Genomic DNA, 19,372 nt, shown 5'->3' with positions numbered 1-19,372 from the left:
CAGCATGTGTGTTCAGTCGGCTTTCTGCCCAAAGGGGCAGATTAGAGGACAATGCCTGCCTCATCTGCCCCCCAGGGGGGCAGAAAGACTGTAATAATTGCGGGGGTGGGGGCATGGGCATGCCCATTTTGGGCAGCTCCACCCTTATTTTCACTTTCTAAAAAAAAAACTAGTGTCTAGTGGGCTTTCCGCCCCCCTTAATGGGTAGATTAGGGGCCAATACCCCATCTGCCCCCCGGGGGGCAGAAAGACTGTAATAATTGCAGGGTTGGGGGCATCGGCATGCCTGTTTTGGGCAGCCCCCACCCTAATTAAAATTTGCCCCAAAAAAATCCCTGGCGACTAGTGATCTTCCCCCCCGGGGGTGCAGAAAGCCTACTAGGCACCAGTGATTTTTTGGGGCAAATTTTAATTAGGGTGGGGTCTGTCCAAAACTGTATGCCAATGCCCCCACCCTAAAAAAAACTTCAAAAAACAAATCCCTAGTGTTTAGTGGGCTTTCTGCTTCCGCGAAGGGGCAGGTTAGGGGCTGATGCCCCATATGCCCCCCAGGGGGGGCAGAAAGACTGTAATAATTGTGGGGGTGGGGGCATGGGCATGCCTGTTTTGAGCAGCCCCCACCCTTATTTTAAATATATTTAAAAATCCCTGGTGTCCAGTGGGGCAGATTAGGGGCTCCTGCCACCCAGGGGGGGGGCAAAAAGACTCTGGGCCAGATGTAGGAGAGCAAATACCGGTCAGTAACGGCCGAATTCGGCCGTTACCGACCGGTATTTGGTGTTTGACATGTAGGGGCCATTATTTTACAGATTCGGTAAATTTACCGAATCGGTAAATTTACCGATTCTGTAAAATACCGAAACGGTATTTTTACCGATTCGATAAATCCACATGTAGGTGACACTCCTAAGAGTGCCACAGGCCCTTAAGAGTCGGTATTTTACCACCCAATCCTAATGGCTGGTAAAATACCGAATTCAGGTGTGCATGCACATCTGTGCATGCACACCTGTGCCATGTGACACACAGATATGCCCTTAGGGCATGTATGTGTGCCACATGTCACACCTGCCTGTACTTGGGGTGCTAGAGGGTGTCAAAGTGACACCCCCTGCACCCTTGCAGGATTCGGTATTTACCGATTGGGTAAATACCGAATCGGTATTTACCATTGATTCCTATGGGCTTCACAGCCCATAGGAATCAATGGGAAATACCGATTCGGTATTTACCGAATCGGTAAATACCGAATGTTACCGATTCGGTAAATCAAATTTAAAATTTACCTACATCTCCCACCTTCATATTTACCGATTCCTTAAATACCGAATCGGTAAAATTCGGTATTTATGAGTCGGTAAATTGAAGTTACCTACATCTGGCCCTTAATTGTGCCAAATAACATTGGGGGGAGCAAAGGCCCTTGCCCAAGGGGCCGCTCCCCCCTCCCTGGTGTCTAGTGGGTGGATTCCTGCTTTGGGATCGCACTCCTGTAGCAATCCCCAAGGAGGGATCCACTGGGGAGGGGTACCATTGGAAAGGGGAGATTCTCCCCTTTCCAGCGATACCTCTCCTGTCTTTCTACATTCTCAGTGGGCTGAGATAGCCCCCTGAGCACCTAGAAAGGGAAACTGAAACAAGCCTTTTGGCAAAAGGGTAGGTCTTGGTTCAGAAAGCGTGCTTTTTGTAAATGGTGTAAATCCGTTCAGTAGTTGCTGAGAAATTAAAAAAATTTGAATGTCGACACCTGAGCACGAGGAGTAATTGCGACTCCTCCCGAGCACAAGCTTCATTCTAATTGGCTGCCAACACTCCAAACCATGAAGTGTTGGTAGCCATCTTGTGACTCGGTAACTGAGACACAAGAAAACATTAAAAAAGGTAAAAAACAAGAAAAGGGGCTGGGTAGAAACACCTTAACCGCCTAGGCCTGCTCAGGGCGTCCAGGGCCAAAAAAAGCATTTTTTTAAATGAAATCGGCAGAATTCGCACTGGGTGCAGGAATCAGGCCGAAAATTTTAAAAAGTCATTTCAATTTCGGTTTCACTGAAATTACGTCAGCGTGATCGTCATTTCAGGGAAACCGGGGGAGCCTCGGGAGCTAGGGAAGCTCTTCCCCAGCTCCTGAGGCTTTGGGGGCTCTCCCCATGGTCCCCATCAAAGAGGCCATGCCCCAAGGGATGGAATCCCTGGGGCCATGGAAGGGGGGCCACACGGCCCCCCTCCCTTTTGTATCTCTTGCTTCTTTCTTCACCTCTCTTGCTAATTTCTGTACCCCTCTTGCCTCTTTCTGCACACCCGTTCCCTCTTTCTACACCCCTTTGCCTGTTTCTGCAACTCTCTTGCCTCTTTTTGCAGTTCTCTTGCCTCCTTCTGTACCTCACTTGCCTCTTTCTGCACATCTCTTACTCTTTCAGCACCTCTGTTGCTTCTTTCTGTACTTTTCTTCCTTCTTTCTGCACCCCTCCTGCCTCTTTCTGTATCTCTCCTGCCCCTTTGTGCACCTCTCTTCCCTTTTTCTGCACCCCTCTTGTATCCTTTTGCACCTCTGTTGGTTCTTTCTGCACTGCTGTTGCTTCTTTCTGTACCTCACTTGCATCTTTCTTTGTGATAGGTAATTTTGATGTTGCCTCAATAGGTTTTGGGCCCTTGTCTGTGGCCGGTACTTGACCCACACACACACGTGAGGTACCATTTTTCTCGGAAGTCTTTGGGGAATGCAGGGTGAGCGGAATTTTGTGGATCCACACACATTCCAGAACTTTCCACCACAGAAATGTGAGGAAAATGTATTTTTTGGTGCAAATTTTGAGGTTTGCAAGGGATTCTGGGTAACAGACCCTAGTGAGAGCCATACAAGTCACACCATCCTGAATTCCCTTGGGTTTCAATTTTTTCAAAAATGTATAGGTTTGCCTAGGTGCTGGCAGAGCTAGAGTTCAAAATCTACAGCTAGCAAAATCTTTGCAAAATAGTGTCAGCTTTCATTGGAAAATTTGCTGTGTCCACGTTACGTGTGGCCGTTTCCTGTTGCGGGCACTAGGCCTACCCACACAAGTGAGGTATAATTTTTCTCGTAAGACTTTAGGGAATGCGGGTAAGTGGACCCACCCACACAAGTGAGGTACCATTTCTCTCCGCAGACTTTGGGGAATGCGGGGTGGGTGGAATTTTATGGATCCACGCAGATTCCAGAACTTTCTACCACAGAAATGTTAGGAAAATGTGCTTTTTTTTAACCAAATTTTGGGGTTTGCAAGGGATTCAGGGTAACAGACCCAGGTGAGAGCTAGTCAAGTCACCCCATCCTGGATTCCCCTGGGTGTCTAGTTTTCAAAAATGTATAGGTTTGCTAGGTTTCCCTAGGTGCCGGCAGAGCTAGGTTCAAAATCTGCAGCTAGGCACTTTGCCAAAAAAGGGTCCATTTTCATTGGGAGAATGTGGAGTGTCCACGTTGCGTTTTGGGCCATTTCGTGCCGCGAGCACTAGGCCTACCCACACAAGTGAGATACCATTTTTCTTGGAAGACTTTAGGGAACGCATGGTGGGTGGAATTTTGTGGATCCACACAGATTCCAGAACTTTCCACCACAGAGCTGTGAGGAAAATGTGTTTTTTACAAAGTTTTAAGTTTGCAAGAGATTCTGCGTAATAGAACCTGGTGGGAGCCAATCAAGTTACTCCATCCTGGATTTCCCTGGGTGTCTAGTTTACAATAGATATAGGTTTTCTAGGTTTCCCTAGGTGCCCGCAGAGCTAGGTTTCAAAATCTACAGCTAGGCACTTTGCAAAAAAGGGTCAGTTTTCACTGTAAAAATAAAGCGTAAAAATAAAGTGTATCCACGTTGCGTTTAGAGTTGTTTCCTGTTGTGGGCACTAGGCCTACCCACACAAGTGAGGTATCATTTTTCTCAGGAGACCTAGGGTAACACAGAATTGTAGAGCGACTGCTATTACCTATTGACTTTCGATGCATTTCTGCCTTGAAATTTGAAAGACAATGTGTAAAAAATAAGTCATTTTGAAAAATGAGCTATAATTCTCATGCTGGTATGGGTACTCACAATTTCGAAAATGTGCAAATATCTACTGTTTCTAAACTCTATATTGTGTTCCAATTTCAGAAATTCATAGGTGTTTCTCATACTGATTTTTTAATGTATATATTTTCCCAAATTAATTGCCATATACCGGGTACATAATAAAAAACTATTGCAAGATGCTGCTCAGTTATTGGCTGTGGGTTCGTTGGGTTCTTGATGAACCTACAAGTCCCATATATCCCCACAACCAGAAAGGCCCAGCAGATGTAACAGCATATTGTTTTTAAACTGCTGTCATAATTAAAAGAAGTTACAAGTGAAAATGTTGACACAAATGGCTGTTTTTTTCAACTAATTTACAATTTTTCCGATATTCAACTGTAAAGAAACCTCAACTGATCTACACACATGACCCCTTGCTGAATTCAGATTGTTGTCTACTTTTCTAAAATATATAGCTTTCCAGGATCCATTATTGCTTTCATACCCATTTCTACCATTAACGGGAAGGAGGTTGAAAGCACAAAAATAGCAAAAATAGGCTATGTCCCAGAAAAATGCCAAAACTGTGTAAAAAATGTTGGTTTTCTGACAAAAGTCTGCTTGTGCCTGAAATCTGGGAAGATGGTGATTTCATCACCATGCCCCCTTTTTTGATACCATTTGCAGGGGAAAAAACAGACGCTTTCGTCTGTAGCCCTTTTTCCCATTTTTCCCCCCAAAAAAACAAATGTAGCTGTATTTGGCTAATTTCTGGGTCTCCTCCAAAGGAATCCACAAACCACGGGTACCTTTAGAATTGACATGCTGTTGGAAGAAAAGGACGCAAATTTGGCGTGTGTACCTTATGTGGTCAAAAAGTTACAGGGACCTAAGCGCAAACTATCCCAAATAGCCCAAAAAAGGCTTAGCATAGGGGAGGAAAAGGTCAAGCAGTAAAGGGATTAATGAATATGTATACATATATATATTTCTTGGCATTGCTTGTGTAGCAGCCACTGCAAACTCCTGACGGGAGGGCGCGTTGTCACGCCAGACCACCCAAGCTCGGTCCGTATTCATGAAATTTACACTCCTCTGCAAACAAGGATTGACGACAGGCTAGTGTCCAATCAGCCAACAAATAAAACCTTATATTTGTCAAAACATGGCAATGTCAATCCTTGTTTGCAGAGCAGTGTAAATTTCATACATATAAATATATATATATATATATATATATATATATATATATATATATATATATATATATATATATATATATATATATATATATTTACATATATATACATTATATATGTATATATATGTGTGTGTGTGTGTGTGTGTGTGTGTGTGTGTGTATATATATTACCTACTGGTGGTCACCAGTAGGTAGTTATAGTTAGGACCTAGTTTCCATAGGAAATTCGCAACATTCTATTTGGAATAATTAGGCGCCGGTTGATGAATCTTCACGAAATTCTCAAAGAAGATGGGGCGCTCTGCTCCTTCCCTGAAAGTTTCGGGGTGATTCGTGAAGCGGGGACCGAGAAAAAAGGGGGTCCCAAAACGTGTTTTACCCATGCCATTTTCCCATAGGGTTCTTTAAGTGTGGCTACAGCCCGAACTACTGAACGGAATTACACCAAATTTGGCAAAAAGGTAGAGTTTGGTTCGCAGGTTATGCTTTTTGTTAAATGGTGTAAATCCATTCAATAGTTCCTTAGAAAATCAAAAGTAAAATCATAGATATAGCTATAGATGAAGTACCGTACGTGTACCATCCGAGGACAGTACGCGTACCATTACGAGCACGAGCTGCATGCTAATTGGCTAAAAACTGTCTGTCAACACTCCAAACCAGGAAGTGTTGGCAGCCATCTTGTGCCTCTGTAGAACCGAGGCACAAGAAAACAGAAAAAGAAACACGAAAAGGGGGCAGTGTAGAAACACCCTGACCCTCTAGGCCTGCTTAGGGGGTCCCAAAAGGACCCCCAAGGCCCCACAACATTTTTTATTTTTTTTAAAAAATCATGGGATACGGATATGGTACGCGTACCCTGCCGATCCCCCCCCCCCCCCGAAATTTAAGGCACCACTCTGCAAACGCGCCCCCTGGCGTGTTTGCAGAGGGGGAAATAATTCCCCTTGAATACTGGGGGTCCCTGGGTGCCAAGTAGCCCACCAGGAACCTCCAGTTTGCGCCAGGGGACTGCCTTGCAGAGACGTGTAAAGAGGCTATGCCCCTTTTTACAACTCTCTGTAACGCAGCCCCCTCGCGAATACTGGAGGTTCCTGGTGGGCTAGTTGGCCCCCAGGGACACCCAGTATTCAAGGGGAATTAGTTCCCCCTCTGATTACGCACCAGGGGGCTTGCCTTGCAGAGACGTGAAAAGAGGCCACGCCCCTTTTTACACCTCTCTGCAACGCAGCCCCCTGGTGCATACTGGAGGATGTATGATGTTACAACACACACTTTTACAACACATGCCTTTACAACGCATTTTTTACAATGCAAAATCCTTTACAACGCATACCATTACAACGCATACCATTACATTGCATGTATGGTAAGTATTGGATAGTATAGGGGTAACAATTACCATTCTAACACCAGGGGGTGCAACAGTAGGGTAAGTTTTGGATAGTGTAAGGGTACCATGCGTTGTAATGGTATGCGTTGTAATGGTATGCGTTGTAATGACTGCATTGTAATGAAATGCGTTGTAATGGTATGCGTTGTAGTGTCATGCATTGTAATGGTTGCGTTGTAATGGCATGCAATGTAATGGATCTTGCGTTGTAAAAGTTCCGTTGTAATGGTAGTGCGTTGTAAAAGTTGTGCTGTAAAGGTTGTTTCCCATACTGGAGGTTCCTGGTGGGCTAGTTGGCCCCCAGGGATCCCCAGTATTCAAGGGGAATTAGTTCCCCCTCTGCAAACGCAGTGGTGGGCTGCCTTGCAGAGATGTGTAAAGAGGCCACGCCCCTTTTTACACCTCTCTGAGACACAGCCCCCTGGCGCATACTGGAGGTTCCTGGTGGGCTAGTTGGCCCCCAAGGACCCCTAGTATTCAAGGGGAATTAGTTCCCCCTCTGCAAACCCACCAGGGGTCTGTGTTGCAGAGAGGTGTAATGAGGCCACACCCCTTTTTACACCTCTCTGCAATGCAATCCCCTGGCGCATACTGGAGGTTCCTGGTGGGCTAGTTGGCTCCCAGGGACCCCCAATATGCAAGGGGAATTAGTTCCCCCTCTGCAAACGCGCCAGGGAGCTGCATTGCAGAGAGGTGTAAAAAGGGGCATGGCCTCAGAACACCTCTCTGCAACACAGCCCCCTGGTGCATACTTGAGGTTCCTGGTGGGCTAGTTGGCCCCCAGGGACCCCCAGTATGCAAGGGCAATTAGTTCCCCCTCTGCAAACAGGCCTGGGGCTGCCTTGCAAAGAGGTGTAAAAAGGGGCGTGGCCTTATTACACCTCTCTGCAACGCAGCCCCCTGGCACATACTGGAGGTTCCTGGTGGGCTAGTTGGCCCCCAGGGACCCCCCAATATGCAAGGGGAATTAGTTCCCCCTCTGCAAACGCGCCAGGGGGCTGCATTGCAGGGAGGTGTAAAAAGGAGCATGGCCTCAGAACACCTCTCTGCAACACATATTTATGTTCAGTGACATCACACATGACATCACTGATGACATCTCAAATGTATGTATGTATGTATGTATAAACCATTTTATAGCGCGCTCCGTTACTGGAGAGTATCCTGGCGTGGGAACAAATGACATCACTGATGACATCACTGATGACATCACTGATGACATCATCCTTGTGAAAGAGTGGCAGACCTCCTCTCGGCATAATATAACCTTTGATACACACATTCAAAAATAGAAACTAAAATTTTCAAAAAAATGGAGATACCAATACCAGTTACAACAACCTATTCAGTAATTCCACCACCTACTTACACATCCACTCATTCATCAACAGTTCTATATAGTCACTCAAACATGTACTCACTCATCATTTGTGCTCATACACTTATACATCCTGTTACACACCGACACTCATCCATAGAGTTACTCACACACATACTCACACATGCAAATAAACTATCAAACATCCATTTATTTCCATATACAGCTATACACACACAACTACAGTTACTTTTACAGAAACGTACACATACTTACTCTCTTAAACAATAACTTATAGAAACACATACTTTTTTATATAGGAACTCTTCCAATCTCTCACTCTCACATATAATCACTTATATACATCAATACTCACATATACTAGATGAAAACATATGTAGTTACTCATAAAGATACTATTGAGACAGTCATTCAATCACTAACACACCCATACACACACTCATCCACCCATACAGTCCTGCACACATGCTGTCTTCAAAACACATACACAAAATCAATCAAAGGGCTGTCCCTGTATAGATACAACAAATATTCTAATTCCAGCACGAGGGGCGTATTATAACCTCATCCACAACTCCCTCTAGGACCTACTGGTCGCTATACTGTGGTGTATTCTAATTCAAGAATAAAGTACCATCAAAGACCCATCCATTACCTGAAAAAAGTGTGGGAAGGAAAGAAAGCACCTCACGGTTGCAACACCAAGGGGGATGCTGACTGGTACTCGCCAGCAAACCCACAGGCTGAGTGAGAAATTGCTCACTGAGATACTTGAACTCGAGAGACTATTAAAAGAGACAGCATAATCACAGACGCTAAAGAACAACTAGCGAGAATACAGGGTGATTTACTGGAATATAAGACCTACACGGTAAACCAGAAAATCAAAGGCTTAACAAGGAATTTGGACGTTTCACACACGAGTGGGCATGCCCGTATGTAGAAGACAGATACTACCAGACAACAACTGAGCAGGTTCACCATCAGAACCAACAGAGGGGTGGTCGTAGACAGACAAGACAAACCCTGTCCAATTGGACATTTGACCACACCAGTAGCGAAGAGAAAGAGCAAGGAGAACAACAGGCTACAACATCCAATCAGAATAGAGTCAGATTGACCCCGGACACAAGATCTAACGAGGACCTTGGCGATTTGTTGAGGTCTTTGTTAGGGCAACCCCACAGGGGGAATCTGGGTGGATAGTGCCCAGCTCTGAGAGGCAGAGGCAGGTGCAGAGCAACCCACATACCAACATGGCAGACATACTCTCCCCGCAACACGCGCAGCCGAGGCAGAACACATCAGTAGAACCTTCTGGAGCTGCTGCGCGCTGTGCCCAGCACTATGACAATGATATTGTGGTGAATCTGTCTAGTTACACACTGTCCTGGGATGACTCTAGAGTGCTGAACAAGGGTTTGAGCTTTGTTCCGACTCCACGCCATGATTTGTTTAATTGTCGGACAGAAATTTATGAGTTAATGGGAAAGTTAAAATTCATAAATTTTTCACTGGCAAAGACAGGGAAACCCAGTCCATGTTTTCCACTGATTTGCGGAGACCGTCGAGCTTTTGTCCGCCCAGTACTTCAGTTGGCCCTGAGGTCGCGGTGTATCAGCATCGGATACTACGTGACATAGAGGCCTTGAGCAGTCTTCGGCACAGGCCCATCAAAATAATATGAGCAAAGATGATTGGTTAGCTATAAAATCTCTACAGGACAATAAGCTCATTACAATTAAATCAGCTGATAAGGGCGGTGCTTAACGGCTGATTTATGGGTGGGTCTTTGATGGAAGTTTATTCTTGAATTAGGATACACCACAGCATAGCGACCAGTAGGTCCTAGAGGGAGTCGTGGAAGAGGTTATAATACCCCCCTTGTGCTGTAATTAGAATTTTTGTTGTATCTATCCAGGGACAGCCCTTTGATTGATTTTAAGTGCAGTGAGTGGGGGGCTGGTTGTCCTTTTGTTCCCCCTTTAGCTCCTATGGTGTTGATGTTTCAAAACACATACAAACAGTGAGTCACTCTTTCATGCATTTATGCGCTAAGTTATACTACCCACCGAACCATACAGAGACTCATACTAATACTCAAAAAACCAACTAATAACCCACATAGACACTCATGTAGCTACTCACCACCCATGCAGCCACTTATAGACAAAGTGAGACACTGATACCGATATCTACATATTTAAACATTACTTGCTAATACATGTAGTCACTAAGATACACTTAATAAGTTATGTTAAGTTATGTTATGTTATGTTAATTTGAATTTGTTGAGCGCTTAATACCAAAGGTCTCTGAGCGCTATAAGAAGATTGGCGATGGAACCAGGCAGATTAGCAGGACTATTATGTCCAAGCTTCTGTGAACAGGATGGTTTTTAGTTATTTTCTGAAGGGAAGAAGGCGGCTTTCCGCATGGAGATGGCTCGGCAGCTTGTTCCAGAGAGTGGGTAGGAGGCTAGAGAAGGCTTGTCCTCCTTTGGTGACGTAGTTGGAGCGTGGGCATTTTAAAAGGCTCAAAGTGGAGGACCTTAGTGAGCGGCCTGGTACATATTTCTGAAGACGTTGTTTAATATACACGGGGACCTGACCGTGAATAGCTTTGTGAACGATGCAGAGGCCCTTAAATTTTGCTCTTTGTTTAAGAGGCAGCCAGTGAAGGCGTTGAAGGAGGGGTGATGCTTGCGTGTGCCTCGGTAGTTTGAAGATGAGTCTGGCGGCATCGTTCATAACTCAGTTATGCAATAAAACAGTTATGCAACCATTTTTACAAAAAAAATCCATTTAGACACTTATTTACCCATTTATTCTTCCATCAACCTTTAGATATACATACATAAAAAATATGTATTTTTCAGAAAGACACACATTCACTGGATGATGTCATCAGTGATGTCATCAGTGATGTCATTTGAGATGTCATCAGTGATGTCATCAGTGATGTCATTGACCATGTCATGAGTGATGTAATATGTCACGTCATCAGCAGTGCATTGCGGGCGCGCAAGTTATAGTTAGCTGAACTAACTATAAAGGGGGAATTTCAATGGTTATGTATGAGTGAAATGTCCAGCTAACTATAACATGTGTAAAACCTATTGTTTTTTCCAGTAAATTTCTAAGGTTTTTTAAATGCTAATTCCTAACTATAACGTGGCTGCAACCTATGTTTTTTTCAGTGAATATATATATCCATTACGGAGCGGCGTCTACAAGCGGATCCCCGTCCTCACCTACACATAAATAAAGCTGCTGCTCGCGTGCTACTCACATGGTGGACAACCTTGGAGCGTGAATCTATATGCGGCAGTCCAGCCGCAGAGTATGCACCACCCCGTTAACGTGGGGGTCACGGCAGTGAAGTAGCAGCCGTACATGGAATCGAGGACGGGCCCACTTGTGGAGTCCATACAGGACTTGATTGTGTGCTTTCCGTACTACACTTCCCAGAAGTCTCACTGGAGCCTCCCATCAACGGGCGAGTTATATAATTGGAGAAGTGTAGCGGGTGCGCACACCGCTTCCGTTAAAGCCCCTGAAGAGAAGCAGATGGAGCTTTGAAACGCGTCAGGCAGATCCATTACGGAGCGGCGTCTACAAGCGGATCCCCGTCCTCACCTACACATAAATAAAGCTGCTGCTCGCGTGCTACTCACATGGTGGACAACCTTGGAGCGTGAATCTATATGCGGCAGTCCAGCCGCAGAGTATGCACCACCCCGTTAACGTGGGGGTCACGGCAGTGAAGTAGCAGCCGTACATGGAATCGAGGACGGGCCCACTTGTGGAGTCCATACAGGACTTGATTGTGTGCTTTCCGTACTACACTTCCCAGAAGTCTCACTGGAGCCTCCCATCAACGGGCGAGTTATATAATTGGAGAAGTGTAGCGGGTGCGCACACCGCTTCCGTTAAAGCCCCTGAAGAGAAGCAGATGGAGCTTCGAAACGCGTCGGGCAGATCCATTACGGAGCGGCGTCTACAAGCGGATCCCCGTCCTCACCTACACATAAATAAAGCTGCTGCTCGCGTGCTACTCACATGGTGGACAACCTTGGAGCGTGAATCTATATGCGGCAGTCCAGCCGCAGAGTATGCACCACCCCGTTAACGTGGGGGTCACGGCAGTGAAGTAGCAGCCGTACATGGAATCGAGGACGGGCCCACTTGTGGAGTCCATACAGGACTTGATTGTGTGCTTTCCGTACTACACTTCCCAGAAGTCTCACTGGAGCCTCCCATCAACGGGCGAGTTATATAATTGGAGAAGTGTAGCGGGTGCGCACACCGCTTCCGTTAAAGCCCCTGAAGAGAAGCAGATGGAGCTTCGAAACGCGTCGGGCAGATCCATTACGGAGCGGCGTCTACAAGCGGATCCCCGTCCTCACCTACACATAAATAAAGCTGCTGCTCGCGTGCTACTCACATGGTGTGTGGTAAATAAATAAATAATACCCTATTTTTGACTAAGCATATAGTATAACAGATAGCTCAATAAATAAGAGTCAAGATTCGAGGTAGTAGGAGTTTCTGCAGGTTTATTACAGCATAAGGACAGGATCAGGACAACCTGCATAGGATGACCCAGCAGCTGCTGGGGCTTGGTCTGGGATGAGCGCGCTAACTTTTAATAACAATACATTGACTTATATACATAGCGCAAACACATAGCATTACATTGCAGTAGGCGTAGCAGTGGGTGGAGCAGAAGGCGTGACGCGTAGCAGTCGCGAGAGATAACAGTAAAGGTAGGTGTAACTGGGCGTGTACATAGACATGTGGTGCAAACGTAACAGAATATGTCATGAATGGGCGGAAACATAGGAGGGGGCTACCTAAGGAGCCGGGACCTCTAACCTAATGGTGCGCGAAAACTGGCAATGACGTGTTACTAGGAGAAGCTGGGGGCTACGAACTCTGTGCTAGGAGCAGAGACTAGAGTCTGGAGGGTCGGAGCGACATGTACCTAAACCCTATCTGGTATCTGATGTTTAGGGAACATGTTGATATAAACTAGGAGTCATGAGGGGAAAAGCTAACTTGACTCTAAGACTGGACCATGCATTATTCTACATGTAGTGCGTGATGAAGAATACTAAATGACCATTAAATACAGTATCTCTCTAACATGGAGACGAGAAGGCTAGACAATGACGGAAACTATTGATGCAGTTCAGTAGCTCAGGAATGCAGAAGAGGAGGACTGAACTGATAACTGGAACTATAACATACTTTTGGCAGACTCAGAGGCAGAGCCAAGCTGCACCGGGCACTGCGAGGCAGGAAGTAAGTGAAGGGTCGAGGATACAGGTGGGGGCTGTATCGCTCCTCAGCGAGGCTTTCAGGAGACAGGAGCTGAATCTGATGTCCGGGCCCTTTTGAGGCCTGGAAACGGGGACTTTATTATGGAATAACGTGCATACTGAGAAACGTGGCAACATAACTTTACATAGGCCTGATATTCGTAGTATTCACGAGGACTGGAAAATGACATACCAGAGGTGGACACAACCGTAATTGCGTCATTAATCGGACATGGGGAATAACATATGCATATTGGTCATGCACACATAACATATGATGGATGAGGCGTAGGGACACAGAACATGGCAAAATTTACTTTTCCACATTCCCTCCTTGTTACTACGTTTCCATCAGGAAACATCAATTTTCATGATACCATCTATCATTTCATACAGTACCATTTGCTCGTCTCGAATTGTCTTGGAACGGGATTTAGAACGGGGCTTGGGACTAGGAATACAAGAGGTAGCACACATGCTGCAAATCGCAGGGCCACATTGTATACAGAGGCAGCAGCTAAATATGATCGCTACTGCAATACCTAGAAAGGACAGGACTTTCCATCCCCATGCGGAAATTATATTCCAGAACCAACCGGACCATGTCCAGGTGCCTGGATCTTGATGTAACAGATGGGCAATTTTATGGAGTCTGGTTATAGCTGAATAAACAGACGGCGCGTTATTTGGAATGAAAATGCAGCAACTAGATCCGATGACTCTACAGGCCCCGCCCCTATCGGCCAGTATGACGTCAAGGACGAGACGATTTTGCAAAACGACAAATCTCATAGCAGATTGTTCTTCGGTTAGGTTACCTAGAGCAGAGGCAGTCTCATTTACTACAGCTTCAAGGGTTCTTGTTAACCTACGGATCAGTTTACTATTCTGGACAGGTCCTACAAAGAAGAAGAAACCTTTATTGAAATCTGTATACTGTTCTAGAGTAGTTTCAGTATAATCGACAATTGTGGACTCCCTTCTATGTCTAATGTGTACTAGATGTGTGTTTCTGTGATAATCAGATGGGGCTAGGAAAACAGGTGGCAGTAGGAAGGCAATGTAACAGGTTCCCTCCCAATCGAGGGGCAGACGGACATATGCAGTTTGACCACAAATAAAATAAGAATGACGTGAAGCTTTGAAAACAGATTTCCCACTGTCACTATACTGGATAACAGTAGTACAATCACTATGTCCTACGTGTACGGAACCATAACTACGGACACATAATTCGCCTTTGACTGGTAATACTGAAATAGCAGGTAAGTCTGGAGTAGTATCAGACTGAACATTCAGGACCATGAAATTCGACGAATAATTACCTAAATTATAAACTTCATTTTCTAGATCTAAACCTGTTCTGTGGGGGAAACCTTGCTTGTCTGGAAAACATGTACTGTTAAGAAAAGACATATCTGTTGAGGATGACGTTAACGTGGACCATGCTCCACATGAACCATTATGTGAAAAAGGATAAGGAAAGAGTGGCAGAACTCCCTTCGGTGTCTGAAAAGGGGGGAGTCGACCACACACCCAACAATTAGTGGCATTGCTGGTCTGGTGTGAATAATGTAACATGCGGATAAATGTGTTGTTGCGCATAGCAAGGCGGTAGGAATATTCGTGAGGAGGCAGATCACCAAACGTGTGCTCTACTGTAGCATTAGCAGACATATTTACATGAGGAACTGGAAAATACAGATAGAATGCATAGCTGGTGCAGGAAATCATTATGCTGATGAATAATACGAAACTCAGAAAAACGATACATCGGTTTGCGTTTAGACTGACTCTCTCACTATGGGGGTCTATTTTATACATGTCAGAAACAGTCTAACCGTTTCACCTAGGGGAGGACTTATACAATCAAACTGACTGACTTATTTTACTAGACCTGAGCTTTAACTTATACTCCTGTTGCGGAGTTTTCTCTAACAAGGGAGGGGTTGTAGTAATGTCTTGTGCGGGACAGTCCTTAAGAGCAATATTCTGGCAGTCCTTCAAATCCTGGGAAATGTTTTTAGAAACGGGTTTCAATCCATTGAAAAGTTTAATATGAGAAAGATGGACCCATCCTTTTCTGCCTTCCAACTTGACGGCAGTACGGGTGGTCAAGAGGACCTGACGTGGCTCCTTCCAACGTGGTTCCAGCGGACTTGATCTGTCGAAATTCCGGACCATCACTAGGGAGCCTGGAACGATTTCATGTGGTGCCACCTCGGTATTGTCTGGAAAGGCGGCAGCAACCTGTGAACGACATGAGTTGAGGGCAGACATCAAGGAAGCTAGGTAATCTGTCAGCATATTACATGAAACATCAGTAATACTTCGGGGTCTAGGAGTACCCCACATGTTAGGGGGGCGGCCGAATACGACCTCATACGGGGACAGACCTGATCTGGAATGTGCGACCATGCGCATATAAAATAAAGCGACTGGCAGAGCTACTAACCAGTCCACACCTTTTTCTTTACAGACTTTTGCAATGCGGATTTTCAGAGTCTGATTATGTCTCTCTACGAGACCGGCTGCTTCAGGATGGCGTACACAATGGAACTTCCACTGGTACCCTAACAAAAGGGAAATGTGCTTCATTAACTCTGAGGAGAATGGCTGACCGTTATCAGAATATACGACTCTAGGGAGTCCGTATCTAGGGAAAAATTCACGAACCAACTGCTTGGCAGTGGTCGCGGCTGTGTAATCTGGGACTGGATATGCTTCTGTCCACCTGGACAAAGCGCATACTACTACAAGGACATACTTGAAACCTCGACATCGCTCCATCTGAATATAATCCATCTGGAGGACCTCAAAAGGGTGGTCAGGGGGCTGGAAACCACCTTGTTCCACCGGGACACTTTTACCTGGATTAAACTGACAACATATCATACAGGTACGGACTTTCTGCTTGGCTGCAGCTCGTAAATGCTTGTTGAACCAAATGTTCTGGATACTGTCTAACATAGCTTTTTCTCCTAAATGTGCTGGACTATGTGCGGTATTGATAATGACTTGAACCATAGAATCGGGGAGAAACCATGTGGCTCTACCCTTCGTTAACCATCCTTGATCTGTCTGGACCCCTCCTTGTTCAGACCATTTCTTGATTTCATCGGGAGTAGCATGTAACTGGATATCTATGACATCTTGTGTAGGGTCCTTAACTGTCATGCATGTAATCGGATCTGGAGTATGTGTCTGATTAACTGGAATGTCTGGAGTCTGTGCTGTAAGCTTGGCTGTGCGGTCTGCTAGATCATTACCTTGGGAAATAATGTCAGTAACTTTCGTATGTGCTTTGCATTTCATGATAGCAATGGATGTCGGTAAATGTATGGCATCTAACAGGGCTTGAATAAGGAGACCATGCTGAATCTTGGTTCCATGAGAAGTCATGAAACCTCTCTCCTGCCAGAGCACTCCGAAGTCGTGTACAACTCCGAATGCGTAACGTGAATCTGTGTAAACATTAACTTTCAAGTTCTTGGCGTGTATACAGGCTTGTGTCAGAGCGACTAGCTCTGCTGCTTGAGCGGACAGGGTATCAATACGGTGTGTTTCAATAACGTCGGTGTCAGTAGTCACTGCATACGCGGCGACTAGTTCTCCTGTACTAGTTCTCATACATGAACCATCCACATAAAGTGTCAGGTCAGGATCTGGTAACGGAATGTCTGTCAGGTCTTGTCTTGGCTTTGTCGTAATGTTAACTACTTCCACACAGTCATGTGTGTCTGGATTTGAATTAACTGATGGTAACAGTGTAGCAGGATTCAGGACGTTGCAGCGTCTAATTTCTATGTGTGGCTGGAACAGTGTCAATTCATAACCTGTTAAACGTGCAATTGTCAAGTGCTGTGTTTGTGTTCGGTTTAAAAGAACTTCTACTGAATGTGGGACTTGTACTGTCAGGGAGTGCCCTAAAACTATGGAATCACTTTGTCTGATAGCTAGTGCTGTGGCTGCAACTGACTTGAGGCACACAGGCAACGCCTGGGCGACTGGATCTAATGTGCTCGAAAAATAAGCACAGGGCTTGTATTGTCCTGCTTGATCTTGTGTGAGAACAGATAATGCTGTACCTTCACGTTCAGTAACGAAAAGTGTAAAAGGCTTACTGTAGTTCGGTGTAGCTAGAACTGGAGCTTGACATAGGGCTTTCTTTAACTCGTTGAAACTAAGTGTATGTTCAGATGTCCAAGGGAGGACAGTCGATACGGCTGCCTCCTGTGTCGTTAACTGTATCAGTGGCTTGGCTAGAAATGCATACTGGGAATCCATTGTCTACAATAAGAAGTAAGGCCGATAAAAGCACGTACCTCCTTCTGGGTTCTGGGCTGGGGAAGACTCGCTATTAACTGGATACGGTCTGGTGTCAACTGCCTACCCCTCTTGGACAGCAAGTGTCCTAAGTATACCACTTGCTGAACACAGAATTGAAGCTTTGAAGGTGACACCTTGTGCCCCATCTCGGCTAGAAAATACAAAACTGTAAGTGATGCTCGCTCGCAGTCACGTTCAGAACGGGCTGTGATCAGTAGATCATCGACATACTGGAGCAGGGCAGTGTCAGTTGGCATGTGAATGTTGTCTAGTTGTCTCTTGAGTGCTTGACTGTAAATACTAGGACTTTCTGTGAAACTTTGAGGAGCGCGTGTAAACATATAGCTCCTTCCATTTAAACAAAATCCGAAAAGAAACTGGCTATCTGGATGAATTGGAACACTAAAAAATGCATTCTTGAGGTCTATGACAGTGAAAAACGTGGCTTCGGAATCAATGGCAGTTAACAAGGAAGAGATGTCTGGAACAACTGGGTACTGAGGAATAATACATTTATTAAGCTCTCGTAAATCAATCACTAATCGATATACTGGGGGTGCATTTGGATCAGTACGTTTCATGACTGGAATGATCGGAGAATTGCATACATTGGAGTCAGTTTCTACAACTACTCCCTGGGCCATGAGCTCGTCAATAATTTTGGATAAGGCTGCTACAGCCTCAGGTGGCAATCTGTACTGTCTGATTCGGGGTAACACTACGCCTGGTTTGAGAGTCACACGATGGGGTGTGATTTGCATATAACCTACATCAGTTGGACCTTGCGCCCATAAATGCTGCGGAACATTAGACAATCTGGAATCAAAATCTCGTAATACATAGTGACCCTTAAAGTCACGTAGGAACAGACGTATTCCCTCTGGGGAACAGCAAATAACTGCACCTAATTCTTTCAGTGTCTTAATGCCTAATAGATTTTCTGGACATGACTTAGTGAGTAACAGATCAGTAGTGCGGGACAATGGACCTACTTCTAGAGTGACTGGCTTTGATATCTCATTAACTATTGGCTTTCCTGAAAATCCAAGGGAAACATTTCTTGAGCCTGAGAGCGGAGCCCCTGGAACTTCGGCGTGACTAATTGTGGTCCTACTTGCCCCTGTATCGATCAAAAACTTTCTGTCTTTCCCTAATACTTGACTGTGAACATAGGGACCTTCTTGATCTACAGGTATCTCGATGAGAGGCAAGCCTACCTCCCTCTCTAGGCTGTTTCATGAATATGGCTGGTACTCTGGATACTCAGACTGTGCATACTGATACATCTGCGATGTAACGTGCTGTGTTGCAGCAATAGGCTGCGGTGCGGGAACTGTCTGTTGTGCATTCTGTGGCTGAGGAATCTGTGAAACTTGTTCTTGTCTAAGCGGACGTGGTCTTTCTTTAGTCTTACCAGTAGCTATGTTATGTTTCAGAACTGCACACTCGTTTATAAAATGACCTGGCTGTTTACAATAATTGCAGTTCCCTTTAACGGGAGCTGCAGGATGACTGGCTTGATTTGGACCCCTCTTCTGACTGTCTTGAGGAACAGTTTGTGCAACTAGCACTTTCATTTTCGTGTCTTTCATACGTTTTCTTTCGTGTTCATGCTCTTCCCTGATTCTATTCTGGTGATACTGGAGCATCTGGAGCATCTGGGACGGGGTATTTGCTTGCCAGGTGCTTTCGACTTTCAAAACTCGGTTTTTAATTTGTGGACTTGAATTCTCGACTAATTTAGTTACGAAAAGGTGAGGGT

The sequence above is a fragment of the Lissotriton helveticus genome, chromosome 9 (assembly GCF_964261635.1).
Source record: "Lissotriton helveticus chromosome 9, aLisHel1.1, whole genome shotgun sequence".
Lineage (NCBI taxonomy): Eukaryota > Metazoa > Chordata > Amphibia > Caudata > Salamandridae > Lissotriton > Lissotriton helveticus.
Note: the sequence above shows the minus strand (reverse complement) of the source record.